Consider the following 15,187-nt stretch of genomic DNA (forward strand, 5'->3'; position numbering starts at 1 on the left):
CTCTCTGTCCTGCCGAAGTGTTGTTGTTGTATTCCGTTCTCTGTTTCATCATACTTTTAGCGGGAGTTTGCTACGTCGGTATATCGTCTCATTCTGCTGCGTTGAATAGATGGGTGACTGGCTCTGTGAATAAAGTCTAGATATAACTGGATTTGAACACATACCTATTGCGTGCTGCTGCATTTTTCTGGTTCCGTGCGGCTTCGGTGTACTTCTGGTGAGGCTGTTCTTTCGTTATATCAACCAGCAGTGCAAGTGATGCGGGACGGTCATTCATCACAAGATTGTTTGTTCCACTTGCAGGCAGGGAGCTTCTCACCAAGAACAAAAACAACAACAACATCAACAGGAGAAATTTTGCAGTGGCTCGCGTATGTTGATTTGTGTTTCTAGTTGTCTAACTTTGTTAAAGGATTTGTATATTTCAGGAAAGGAGGATGGTGGTTTGCTGTGTAAATCTATCAAGAAACATCGCAAAATATGTACATACATAAAAGCTTCTGACGCACGTGGATCTCATGTTGACCAGAATGAGCGTCAGCGGAGGGAGGCGAGTTGAGTCGAATCAATGATCTGTTTCCGGATCTCCTTCCCACTCGTGAAATGTGTGAAAGTGTTAATAAAGTTGCATTTAACTGAAAGGGGCAAAGGTCTTCTTCAAAGGCACTCTCTCCCCGGGTCTTCCAAGATAGCCTGATGACGTCATTGGTCGCCAGCAGGTGTGGGATGAGTTGTGAAGAATGAATATGAAGATTTCAAACCATATATCCTATATGTTTTCTCACCCGTCGGGCACGAATTAGGAAAAGTTTATGCGCTTGATATATATTTACTAAGTAACTCCCGTCAAGGTCAGCTTTTGCGAGGAGTTTGGGGGGCGTTAAGACAATCGGCATTGCAACTCCATGGCATCATCTGGGAACCACTATACTGATCAGCGCTAGCCTTTGGTTCTATACAACCATCTGCCACTGGTTCTTACCCAGTTCTCTCAGCTTTGATTGTCCTGGTCCGTAGTGGCGGGTTTACCGTTAAGCTAACTGAGCGGCCTCGGGGGCCCAGGTTCGCAAGCCCATCCACACAAACGTGCATTTCCTTATGGGCGTTGCTCTTATCATAACAATTTACAAACATATGTAAAGGGGCCTGTGTCAAGTCCACTTCCGTCCCTGGTTCAGCCTCAAACAATCTGTTCAGCAGATTCGACAATCCATTCCGAATGTACCGTTCTGTTTCGCGCATTCATGTGACTTGATTCGTAGCTGGTGGTCCGTACTATCCAAAACAACTTATCCTTGTCCCATTCATCTTTCCCAGGCGGAAGGAAGTCCCGGGCAAGATACACTTTTCTTTCGGATTGTAGACCGGTAGATTCTTTCAACTAATAAATGTTCTAGTGTATGTGGATGGCTATTAAAACCGGTTTATTTTAAGAGTTTGAAGATGTTGTTTTGGCGCATTTATAACGCTATACGTGCTCACTTCACATTCCAGCTCCGAGGTATACCAAACGTGAAACATTTACCAGCAACGTCTACAACTGTTGTCTGATGAATGTTGTCGTCTGTTAGTTCTGGGTTCCCCTCCCCCATACAAAATGTGTACACTTTTTTGCACCCACTTTTTAACTGTTTATGAATCGATTTTCACTAGCTTTTCACCACTAAACACTGTGTTTTATCGTTATTTAGCGTTTATAAGCGTTTTCGCACGATTTTAAAACACTTTTCACACACTTTAAAGTTTTTCCCCTTAATTTCCCCCGATTAAGGCGTTCACCGACACCCTTCAAAGTTTTACGGGCGCGGGGGGAAAAGGGGTGGGCGGAAAATTCCCGAAATCGCTTTTGAAAATTAAAGGCCCTCTGCCTCGACACCACTCACTGAAAATCGAAGTTTTCCGGCTTCACTTTCTAGTTTTTCTCGAATTTTTGCGTCTTAGCTCTTTAAGGGGAATCACCAACTTTGCCGGCACGTGGTGGGAGAACGGGTGGGCGGAAAAATTCCGGACTGGCACAGAAAATTATTCCTGAATTTTCTCTACGTCCTCCACTGCTTATCCGAATTTTCCCTTAAATTTTTTTTTATTTTTCACGAAAATATATTGAAAATGTCACTCTATTTTTGTTTGCCCATCACTACTGAATTTTGGCAATTTTTGCCCATCACTTGGCAAATGTCACCTTTGACGACCACGTTTTTTCCACCACTTTTTAACGCTACCCATGCGGCAATTCACCACGGTTAAATTCACCTACTCCTCGATCGCAGGATTTAGAGGGAAGGTCGGTTCATGTTTGTGCCTGACGGTCGATTGGTTTGGCATTTCAAAATGGCGTCCCAAAAAAAATTGGTTGACGTCCAAAAAATGTTGAACGTGCTCCACGTTTAATTGAACGTGCTCCGGGTCTTGGGCACATGGCACATGTGTTGTGCTGCTATTTGCCCTCTCTGTCCTGCCGAAGTGTTGTTGTTGTATTCCGTTCTCTGTTTCATCATACTTTTAGCGGGAGTTTGCTACGTCGGTATATCGTCTCATTCTGCTGCGTTGAATAGATGGGTGACTGGCTCTGTGAATAAAGTCTAGATATAACTGGATTTGAACACATACCTATTGCGTGCTGCTGCATTTTTCTGGTTCCGTGCGGCTTCGGTGTACTTCTGGTGAGGCTGTTCTTTCGTTATATCAACCAGCAGTGCAAGTGATGCGGGACGGTCATTCATCACAAGATTGTTTGTTCCACTTGCAGGCAGGGAGCTTCTCACCAAGAACAAGAACAACAACAACATCAACAGGAGAAATTTTGCAGTGGCTCGCGTATGTTGATTTGTGTTTCTAGTTGTCTAACTTTGTTAAAGGATTTGTATATTTCAGGAAAGGAGGATGGTGGTTTGCTGTGTAAATCTATCAAGAAACATCGCAAAATATGTACATACATAAAAGCTTCTGACGCACGTGGATCTCATGTTGACCAGAATGAGCGTCAGCGGAGGGAGGCGAGTTGAGTCGAATCAATGATCTGTTTCCGGATCTCCTTCCCACTCGTGAAATGTGTGAAAGTGTTAATAAAGTTGCATTTAACTGAAAGGGGCAAAGGTCTTCTTCAAAGGCACTCTCTCCCCGGGTCTTCCAAGATAGCCTGATGACGTCATTGGTCGCCAGCAGGTGTGGGATGAGTTGTGAAGAATGAATATGAAGATTTCAAACCATATATCCTATATGTTTTCTCACCCGTCGGGCACGAATTAGGAAAAGTTTATGCGCTTGATATATATTTACTAAGTAACTCCCGTCAAGGTCAGCTTTTGCGAGGAGTTTGGGGGGCGTTAAGACAATCGGCATTGCAACTCCATGGCATCATCGGGGAACCACTATACTGATCAGCGCTAGCCTTTGGTTCTATACAACCATCTGCCATTGGTTCTTACCCAGTTCTCTCAGCTTTGATTGTCCTGGTCCGTAGTGGCGGGTTTACCGTTAAGCTAACTGAGCGGCCTCGGGGGCCCAGGTTCGCAAGCCCATCCACACAAACGTGCATTTCCTTATGGGCGTTGCTCTTATCATAACAATTTACAAACATATGTAAAGGGGCCTGTGTCAAGTCCACTTCCGTCCCTGGTTCAGCCTCAAACAATCTGTTCAGCAGATTCGACAATCCATTCCGAATGTACCGTTCTGTTTCGCGCATTCATGTGACTTGATTCGTAGCTGGTGGTCCGTACTATCCAAAACAACTTATCCTTGTCCCATTCATCTTTCCCAGGCGGAAGGAAGTCCCGGGCAAGATACACTTTTCTTTCGGATTGTAGACCGGTAGATTCTTTCAACTAATAAATGTTCTAGTGTATGTGGATGGCTATTAAAACCGGTTTATTTTAAGAGTTTGAAGATGTTGTTTTGGCGCATTTATAACGCTATACGTGCTCACTTCACATTCCAGCTCCGAGGTATACCAAACGTGAAACATTTACCAGCAACGTCTACAACTGTTGTCTGATGAATGTTGTCGTCTGTTAGTTCTGGGTTCCCCTCCCCCATACAAAATGTGTACACTTTTTTGCACCCACTTTTTAACTGTTTATGAATCGATTTTCACTAGCTTTTCACCACTAAACACTGTGTTTTATCGTTATTTAGCGTTTATAAGCGTTTTCGCACGATTTTAAAACACTTTTCACACACTTTAAAGTTTTTCCCCTTAATTTCCCCCGATTAAGGCGTTCACCGACACCCTTCAAAGTTTTACGGGCGCGGGGGGAAAAGGGGTGGGCGGAAAATTCCCGAAATCGCTTTTGAAAATTAAAGGCCCTCTGCCTCGACACCACTCACTGAAAATCGAAGTTTTCCGGCTTCACTTTCTAGTTTTTCTCGAATTTTTGCGTCTTAGCTCTTTAAGGGGAATCACCAACTTTGCCGGCACGTGGTGGGAGAACGGGTGGGCGGAAAAATTCCGGACTGGCACAGAAAATTATTCCTGAATTTTCTCTACGTCCTTCACTGCTTATCCGAATTTTCCCTTAAATTTTTTTTTATTTTTCACGAAAATATATTGAAAATGTCACTCTATTTTTGTTTGCCCATCACTACTGAATTTTGGCAATTTTTGCCCATCACTTGGCAAATGTCACCTTTGACGACCACGTTTTTTCCACCACTTTTTAACGCTACCCATGCGGCAATTCACCACGGTTAAATTCACCTACTCCTCGATCGCAGGATTTAGAGGGAAGGTCGGTTCATGTTTGTGCCTGACGGTCGATTGGTTTGGCATTTCAAAATGGCGTCCCAAAAAAAATTGGTTGACGTCCAAAAAATGTTGAACGTGCTCCACGTTTAATTGAACGTGCTCCGGGTCTTGGGCACATGGCACATGTGTTGTGCTGCTATTTGCCCTCTCTGTCCTGCCGAAGTGTTGTTGTTGTATTCCGTTCTCTGTTTCATCATACTTTTAGCGGGAGTTTGCTACGTCGGTATATCGTCTCATTCTGCTGCGTTGAATAGATGGGTGACTGGCTCTGTGAATAAAGTCTAGATATAACTGGATTTGAACACATACCTATTGCGTGCTGCTGCATTTTTCTGGTTCCGTGCGGCTTCGGTGTACTTCTGGTGAGGCTGTTCTTTCGTTATATCAACCAGCAGTGCAAGTGATGCGGGACGGTCATTCATCACAAGATTGTTTGTTCCACTTGCAGGCAGGGAGCTTCTCACCAAGAACAAGAACAACAACAACATCAACAGGAGAAATTTTGCAGTGGCTCGCGTATGTTGATTTGTGTTTCTAGTTGTCTAACTTTGTTAAAGGATTTGTATATTTCAGGAAAGGAGGATGGTGGTTTGCTGTGTAAATCTATCAAGAAACATCGCAAAATATGTACATACATAAAAGCTTCTGACGCACGTGGATCTCATGTTGACCAGAATGAGCGTCAGCGGAGGGAGGCGAGTTGAGTCGAATCAATGATCTGTTTCCGGATCTCCTTCCCACTCGTGAAATGTGTGAAAGTGTTAATAAAGTTGCATTTAACTGAAAGGGGCAAAGGTCTTCTTCAAAGGCACTCTCTCCCCGGGTCTTCCAAGATAGCCTGATGACGTCATTGGTCGCCAGCAGGTGTGGGATGAGTTGTGAAGAATGAATATGAAGATTTCAAACCATATATCCTATATGTTTTCTCACCCGTCGGGCACGAATTAGGAAAAGTTTATGCGCTTGATATATATTTACTAAGTAACTCCCGTCAAGGTCAGCTTTTGCGAGGAGTTTGGGGGGCGTTAAGACAATCGGCATTGCAACTCCATGGCATCATCGGGGAACCACTATACTGATCAGCGCTAGCCTTTGGTTCTATACAACCATCTGCCATTGGTTCTTACCCAGTTCTCTCAGCTTTGATTGTCCTGGTCCGTAGTGGCGGGTTTACCGTTAAGCTAACTGAGCGGCCTCGGGGGCCCAGGTTCGCAAGCCCATCCACACAAACGTGCATTTCCTTATGGGCGTTGCTCTTATCATAACAATTTACAAACATATGTAAAGGGGCCTGTGTCAAGTCCACTTCCGTCCCTGGTTCAGCCTCAAACAATCTGTTCAGCAGATTCGACAATCCATTCCGAATGTACCGTTCTGTTTCGCGCATTCATGTGACTTGATTCGTAGCTGGTGGTCCGTACTATCCAAAACAACTTATCCTTGTCCCATTCATCTTTCCCAGGCGGAAGGAAGTCCCGGGCAAGATACACTTTTCTTTCGGATTGTAGACCGGTAGATTCTTTCAACTAATAAATGTTCTAGTGTATGTGGATGGCTATTAAAACCGGTTTATTTTAAGAGTTTGAAGATGTTGTTTTGGCGCATTTATAACGCTATACGTGCTCACTTCACATTCCAGCTCCGAGGTATACCAAACGTGAAACATTTACCAGCAACGTCTACAACTGTTGTCTGATGAATGTTGTCGTCTGTTAGTTCTGGGTTGGCTTTCCGCTTCTCGTTCCCGGCCGATTTGTTCTTCATCGGCTCTCCCAGCTTGCTCAGCATTCCTCGCGCACTCTGCACTTTCAATATTGCACGCATTTATCACTTAAAACTATCACATTTAATTAAATGTTTTCCTAACATTAGAACAGTTTGGTTTTGTTTTGAAATCCTATTGAAGGCCGATCAGCTGTTTTCATTCTCTCTCGTTCTCTCCAGATGCTATCTCTTTCTCCCTACAGGTCAGCGGCGTGGTTCAACACACCATTACCTTTCTCTCTGTTGTTTATCTTCCCTCATCACCCCTTTTGCCAACAAGATAGCTGTCAATTGTTGGTTGGGTATTTTATTAGTTTTTAGCCGTTTTCCGTCCGGTTTTTTTACACAATCACATAGCGGGCACTCTCACGCACATTTTAGTACCCCATCCGGCCTCCATAGGAGTAAAGATGAGGGAAAAAACGAAGTGAACACTCCCCATACAAAATGTGTACACTTTTTTGCACCCACTTTTTAACTGTTTATGAATCGATTTTCACTAGTTTTTCACCACTAAACACTGTGTTATATCGTTATTTAGCGTTTATAAGCGTTTTCGAACGATTTTAAAACACTTTTCACACACTTTAAAGTTTTTCCCCTTAATTTCCCCCGATTAAGGCGTTCACCGACACCCTTCAAAGTTTAACGGGCGCGGGGGGAAAAGGGGTGGACGGAAAATTCCCGGAATCGCTTTTGAAGATTAAAGGCCCTCTGCCTCGACACCACTCACTGAAAATCGGAGTTTTCCGGCTTCACTTTCTAGTTTTTCTCGAATTTTTGCGTCTTAGCTCTTTAAGGGGAATCACCAACTTTGCCGGCACGTGGTGGGAGAACGGGTGGGCGGAAAAATTCCGGACTGGCACAGAAAATTATTCCTGAATTTTCTCTACGTCCTCCACTGCTTATCCGAATTTTCCCTTAAAGTTTTTTTTTCACGAAAATATATTGAAAATGTCACTCTATTTTTGTTTGCCCATCACTACTGAATTTTGGCAATTTTTGCCCATCACTTGGCAAATGTCACCTTTGACGACCACGTTTTTTCCACCACTTTTTAACGCTATTTTATCAGTTTTTAACCGTTTTCCGTCCGGTTTTTTTACACAATCACATAGCGGGCACTCTCACGCACATTTTAGTACCCCATCCGGCCTCCATAGGAGTAAAGGTGAAAGAAAAAAAGGAAGTAAACACTCCCCATACAAAATGTGTACACTTTTTTGCACCCACTTTTTAACTGTTTATGAACCGATTTCCACTAGCTTTTCACCACTAAACACTGTGTTTTATCGTTATTTAGCGTTTATAAGCGTTTTCGCACGATTTTAAAACACTTTTCACACACTTTAAAGTTTTTCCCCTTAATTTCCCCCGATTAAGGCGTTCACCGACACCCTTCAAAGTTTTACGGGCGCGGGGGGAAAAGGGGTGGGCGGAAAATTCCCGGAATCGCTTTTGAAAATTAAAGGCCCTCTGCCTCGACACCACTCACTGAAAATCAGAGTTTTCCGGCTTCACTTTCTAGTTTTTCTCGAATTTTTGCGTCTTAGCTTTTTAAGGGGAATCACCAACTTTGCCGGCACGTGGTGGGAGAACGGGTGGGCGGAAAAATTCCGGACCGGCACAGAAAATTATTCCTGAATTTTCTCTACGTCCTCCACTGCTTATCCGAATTTTCCCTTAAAGTTTTTTATTTTTCACGAAAATATATTGAAAATGTCACTCTATTTTTGTTTGCCCATCACTACTGAATTTTGGCAATTTTTGCCCATCACTAGGCAAATGTCACCTTTGACGACCACGTTTTTTCCACCACTTTTTAACGCTATTTTATCAGTTTTTAGCCGTTTTCCGTCCGGTTTTTTTACACAATCACATAGCGGGCACTCTCACGCACATTTAAGTACCCCATCCGGCCTCCATAGGAGTAAAGATGAGGGAAAAAAAGGAAGTAAACACTCCACATACAAAATGTGTACACTTTTTTGCACCCACTTTTTAACTGTTTATGAATCGATTTTCACTAGTTTTTCACCACTAAACATTGTGTTTTATCGTTATTTCGCGTGTATAAGCGTTTTCGCACGATTTTAAAACACTTTTCACACACTTTAAAGTTTTTCCCCTTAATTTCCCCCGATTAAGGCGTTCACCGACACCCTTCAAAGTTTTACGGGCGCGGGGGGAAAAGGGATGGGCGGAAAATTCCCGGAATCGCTTTTGAAAATTAAAGGCCCTCTGCCTCGACACCACTCACTGAAAATCGGAGTTTTCCGGCTTCACTTTCTAGTTTTTCTCGAATTTTTGCGTCTTAGCTCTTTAAGGGGAATCACCAACTTTGCCGGCACGTGGTGGGAGAACGGGTGTGCGGAAAAATTCCGGACCGGCACAGAAAATTATTCCTGAATTTTTTCTACGTCCTCCACTGCTTATCCGAATTTTCCCTTAAAGTTTTTTTATTTTTCACGAAAATATATTGAAAATGTCACTCTATTTTTGTTTGCCCATCACTACTGAATTTTGGCAATTTTTGCCCATCACTAGGCAAATGTCACCTTTGACGACCACGTTTTTTCCACCACTTTTTAACGCTATTTTATCAGTTTTTAGCCGTTTTCCGTCCGGTTTTTTTACACAATCACATAGCGGGCACTCTCACGCACATTTTAGTACCCCATCCGGCCTCCATAGGAGTAAAGATGAGGGAAAAAAAGGAAGTAAACACTCCCCATACAAAATGTGTACACTTTTTTGCACCCACTTTTTAACTGTTTATGAATCGATTTTCACTAGTTTTTCACCACTAAACACTGTGTTTTATCGTTATTTAGCGTTTATAAGCGTTTTCGCACGATTTTAAAACACTTTTCACACACTTTAAAGTTTTTCCCCTTAATTTCTTAATTCCCCTGAATTTTCTCTACGTCCTCCACTGCTTATCCGAATTTTGCCTTAAAGTTTTTTTATTTTAAAGTTTTTCCCATTAATTTCCCCCGATTAAGGCGTTCACCGACACCCTTCAAAGTTTTACGGGCGCGGGGGGAAAAGGGGTGGGCGGAAAATTCCCGGAATCGCTTTTGAAAATTAAAGGCCCTCTGCCTCGACACCACTCACTGAAAATCGGAGTTTTCCGGCTTCACTTTCTAGTTTTCCTCGAATTTTTGCGTCTTAGCTCTTTAAGGGGAATCACCAACTTTGCCGGCACGTGGTGGGAGAACGGGTGGACGGAAAAATTCCGGACCGGCACAGAAAATTATTCCTGAATTTTCTCTACGTCCTCCACTGCTTATCCGAATTTTCCCTTAAAGTTTTTTTATTTTTCACGAAAATATATTGAAAATGTCACTCTATTTTTGTTTGCCCATCACTACTGAATTTTGGCAATTTTTGCCCATCACTAGGCAAATGTCACCTTTGACGACCACGTTTTTTCCACCACTTTTTAACGCTATTTTATCAGTTTTTAACCGTTTTCCGTCCGGTTTTTTTACACAATGACATAGCGGGCACTCTCACGCACATTTAAGTACCCCATCCGGCCTCCATAGGAGTAAAGGTGAGGGAAAAAAAGGAAGTAAACACTCCCCATACAAAATGTGTACACTTTTTTGCACCCACTTGTTAACTGTTTATGAATCGATTTTCACTAGTTTTTCACCACTAAACACTGTGTTTTATCGTTATTTAGCGTTTATAAGCGTTTTCGCACGATTTTAAAACACTTTTCACACACTTTAAAGTTTTTCCCCTTAATTTCTCCCGATTAAGGCGTTCACCGACACCCTTCGAAGTTTTACGGGCGCGGGGGGAAAAGGGGTGGGCGGAAAATTCCCGGAATCGCTTTTGAAAATTAAAGGCCCTCTGCCTCGACACCACTCACTGAAAATCGGAGTTTTCCGGCTTCACTTTCTAGTTTTCCTCGAATTTTTGCGTCTTAGCTCTTTAAGGGGAATCACCAACTTTGCCGGCACGTGGTGGGAGAACGGGTGGGCGGAAAAATTCCGGACCGGCAGAGAAAATTATTCCTGAATTTTTTCTACGTCCTCCACTGCTTATCCGAATTTTCCCTTACAGTTTTTTTATTTTTCACGAAAATATATTGAAAATGTCACTCTATTTTTGTTTGCCCATCACTACTGAATTTTGGCAATTTTTGCCCATCACTAGGCAAATGTCACCTTTGACGACCACGTTTTTTCCACCACTTTTTAACGCTATTTTATCAGTTTTTAACCGTTTTCCGTCCGGTTTTTTCACACAATCAAATAGCGGGCACTCTCACGCACATTTTAGTACCCCATCCGGCCTCCATAGGAGTAAAGATGAGGGAAAAAAAGGAAGTAAACACTCCCCAGACAAAATGTGTACACTTTTTTGCACCCACTTTTTAACTGTTTATGAATCGATTTTCACTAGTTTTTCACCACTAAACACTTTGTTTTATCGTTATTTAGCGTTTATAAGCGTTTTCGCACGATTTTAAAACACTTTTCACCTAAAAATTGAACAAATCACCACGAGCACTGCGAACACGTGCATTCACTCCAAATGACAGCTCACCGCTACAGGGAAACTGGCTTTTATTTTTTTTTAAATAAGAATTTTTTATTGAAATCTATCGATTATAAGCCTCAACAAAAAATCCACACTCCACCCCCTGACCGTTGCCCCGCGAGGGTTTTTTGGCCAGGGTGTATATGCAAAGTAGCATCGCGCATTTGTAACCTACTCTTATCGTTTCTTAACATATATACAAAATTTCTCTTTTCCTGAGTTCAAACCAATCTTCGAGTGCCTATCGAAGGCCGCTTACTATGGCTTCAAAGCCCTTCGTACTCTCATTGCGTTTTTTTTAAATTAACGTGCCGCTGTTTCTGCCTCCGTTGCCGCGGCTGCTTCAGCGGCAGAGAGGCCACCTGGTCGATTGCTGATTTGCTGCTCTGGAGCTGCTGGCGGAGAATCGTCCTCTTCGTCGCTGGACGAATCCGTGCCCTCGCCGTACAGCCATGCCAGGGAGGCCACAGTCCTTCGCCTCTCCCTGAATCTCGCGACTCGCTCGCGAATGGCTGCCCGGCGCGCAGCTGTTGTCGGCGATGGAGGTGGTGTTGGGGGCCGCCCACCTCGCTGTAACTCCCTCGCTCTCGCCCGTGCCGCGTTCCTCGCAACGTTCCGGCGCTGGTTACGAGCGACGGCCACCGAGTTGTCAGGGAGGTGTGCGGCTGACGGCTGGCCCTGCGCAGCCAACAGCTCCCTTTCCGCGTTCCAACCGTCCTGGAGCTCGTCCGTGACGCCGGCGACGAACTCACAGATGCTGCTCCAACGTTCCGGGTTCTCGAGCAGAGCGGCAACGAGACCTTCGGGGGTAATCTCGCTCATACTACCCGCCTCGAACAGCCTTCCGCGTTCAGTGGCGAACCTGGGGCAGCTGAAAACGGCGTGTTCCGCCGTCTCAGCGACGCCAGGACATCTGAGGCAGTCCAGGGACGACGTGAAGCCCATCCGGCACAGGTAGTCACGGAAAAAACCGTGACCGGACAAAACCTGCGCCAACTGGAACGTCACGTCTCCGTGTTTCCGTGACTGCCATGTCCTCACGTCAGGTATCACTCGATACGTCCACCGAGTGAACCGACTGGCGTCCTCTCTAGCAGCATCCGCGTCCCACTGCTGCTGCCACTGCCCGTAGGTACGGTCGCGCTCCATGTTCTTTACACTCGCTCTCGAGTGTTCGTTCGCAGGATCCTGCAGACGATGATGCACCCTGCTGTCCTCCTCGACCAGCAGGCATATCGGGATGAGACTGGCCAGCAGCACGGCCGTCTCTCCCCTCACCGTCCGGAAAGCCCGACACACCCGAATGGCCGTCGTCCTCTGCACACGCTGTACCAGTCTGCGACACTGTTGCAGCCGCAATCCCTCCGACCATACTGGGGCCCCGTAGCGAAGGATGGAGTCCGCTACGGCCGCCAGTAGTCGGGCACGCGACGACTTCGGGCCACTGTGGTTCGGCATGAGGCGCGTGATGGCTTCCGCAACCCTCATGGCCTTCGCTGCAACCTGCTGAACGTGCGGCAACCATGACAGGTGGTCGTGCAACCAAACTCCAAGATAGCGGATGGAGCGCTGGGATTGCACGACCACTCCCCCGATGTTGATGCTGACGACCGGATGACGCTTCAGGGTGGAGATGAGCGTCATTTCCGTCTTCTCCGGAGCCAACGAAAGACGATTCCGGTCCAGCCAGGTCGTGATCGCCGCGATGGCGCGTTCAGCAGTTGAGGAAGCGGCTTGGGGTGTCGTTGCGGGGACCAAGACTACAAGGTCATCGGCGTAGCCAATAACCTCGGCCCCCTCAGGCAACTGGACACCCAGGACCCCGTCGTATGCTGCGCTCGACGGGGCCCTCGCTGGTGTCGATAACCAGTCGCCGATCCTCGAAGTAGCTTTTCAGCATCCTCTGCAGCGACGACGGTACCCCCTTGTCCCTCAACGCGCTGGCGATGGCCTGCCAAGGCGCGGATTTGAACGCGTTGCGGATGTCCAGGGCAACCACCATCAGGCAGCGCTTGTCTCGGGCATTGGTACGATGAAAGGACATGGCCTTCCTGCCCGCTTCGACAACGCGCTGGATCGCACTGATGGTGGATCTGCCCCGCCGGAATCCGTACTGTTCGTCCGACAATCGTTCCGCATCTGGTTCCTCCAGGAACTCGTTCAGCCGGTTAAGGATTAGGCGCTCCAACACCTTGCCGAGTGCATCAAGCATGCACAGCGGCCGGTAGGAGGAGCTTTCCCCGGGAGGTTTGCCAGGCTTTGGCAGCAGCACCAAGCGCTGCCTCTTCCAGGGCGCTGGAAACGCACCCCGGTCCAGGCAGTCCTGATACAAACGGACGAAAACCTCCGGGTACTTCCTAATTCCCGTCTTAACCGCAGCATTGGGGATACCGTCCAATCCAGGCGCTTTCCTGTTCGCCATTGATCCCACGATGCTAAGCAGCTCGTCCGCGGTAACGGGGGTCAGCGATGTCCTCTGCTCTTCGGTGTCCGCACTCGGCAATTCGGAGTCAGGCCAGACAACAGGCGGATGAGTTGGAAACAGATCGTTGGCAATCTGTTCCAGTACGGCACGGTCTGTCTCCGGTGGCACAAAGCTGCCACGAAGGCGAGACATTACCACCCGGTAACCGGCCCCAAACTCATTGGTCTCCGCCTGTTGTATCAGCTCATCAAGCTGTGCACGCTTGCTGGCCCGGACAGCCTTCTCCACCGCTCTCCTCGCCGACCGATGATGTGCGGCCACGGCGCTGCGCTCCTGCAGATCGGTCGTACGAAGCATTCTCTCGTGCACAGCCGCACACTCCTCCCGAAGACGCAGAATCTCCGGGGTCCACCAGAAGAGGTCGCGATGGGGGTCACGATGTGACACAGTGACGCGCTCCATCGTGTCGTCGCATGCATCGAACATGGCGGCGACCATCCCCTCCTGGCTCACGGCTCGCTCCGGGAATCTGGCCGTCTGGAGTGCAGCTGTGAATGCCTCGACCGAAAACTGCGTCGTCTTCCATCTACGGCCAACGTGCCGGAAAGTGGTGGACGACGTTAAGGACCCCTGTCCCCGCTGACGATGATGCTGCTGCTGCTGCTGCTGCTGCTGTTGCTGCTGCTGCTGCTGCTGCTGCTGCTGCTGGTGCTGGTGCTGCTGCTGTTGTCGCTGCTGCTGGTCACGAGTTGGAGGCCCCACGGTGAAGAAGATATACCGATGGTCCGATGCCGTGTAGTGGCACGCAGCGGTGTCCACTGCCACCTCCCAAGTGTCCGGACGAGCGATGGATGCGCTCGCAAAAGACACATCCACGACACTGGGAGTGGCGACTCCGTTGCCCACGAACGTCGGGACCGAGCCTTGGTTCAGGACCACAAGGCCCAGCTGCCTGACGGTATCAAGCAGCTCTTCACCGCGCCAGGTAGAACGCTGGCTACCCCACTCCTCGTTCCAGGCGTTAAAATCGCCTGCCAAGACGATACGCGGGTGAGGTTGGGCCTCCAACTCCACCGCCTCCAGTAACTGCTCGAACTCGCCGGTGTTGAGACGCGGAGGGGCGTAGCAGCTGATGTAAACCACCCCTCCAATCTGCGCTGCTGCCAATCCGGGCATGGCACAGCTCCAGACCCGCTGGATTGGGAGGTGGCCGGTCGCCACCACAGCCGCTCCCCCCGACGAGTCGACCGCTCAGTTACCGCTACCATCTGGAGGCCGGTAAACCTCCGACAGCAACAGCACGTCGGCCCGCTTCGTGCGGGCTGTCTGCAAGGCCAGGTCCTGGGCGATGCGTCCACCACCCAGGTTGGCCTGCATCACCCGCATTACACCCGCCACTGCGGGTTCTGGCGGCACGATGAGTGGCCCACGCGATGGGGCCCCTGGCAGAATATGCACCTAGCCGCCGCGGTGCACTGGCTGATGCGGTGGCCTACCTCGCCACACTGCAGGCACTGACCCGACCGTTCAGCGGAAGCAGCGCTGAAGGTCAAGCGGCTTCTTCGGGACCTCACGGATGCCGCTTACACACTGGCACAGAGTAAGCTTCTGGCCAATCAGAAGCCGAGCCTTTCCGAGTGGAAGCCGCACTCGAGCCCGCTTCGTGCCATCGCGGAGCTCCCACAGCTCGACCC

At 47.6% G+C, this 15,187-nt stretch overlaps 1 protein-coding gene across 1 annotated transcript in view; it reads right to left on the bottom strand.

Moving 5' to 3' along the window:
- Positions 1-15,187, bottom strand: part of LOC126566709 (uncharacterized) — a 63,743-nt gene that overhangs the window by 15,846 nt on the left and 32,710 nt on the right. The window lies entirely within an intron of this gene.

The sequence above is a fragment of the Anopheles maculipalpis genome (assembly GCF_943734695.1).
Source record: "Anopheles maculipalpis chromosome X unlocalized genomic scaffold, idAnoMacuDA_375_x X_unloc_2, whole genome shotgun sequence".
Lineage (NCBI taxonomy): Eukaryota > Metazoa > Arthropoda > Insecta > Diptera > Culicidae > Anopheles > Anopheles maculipalpis.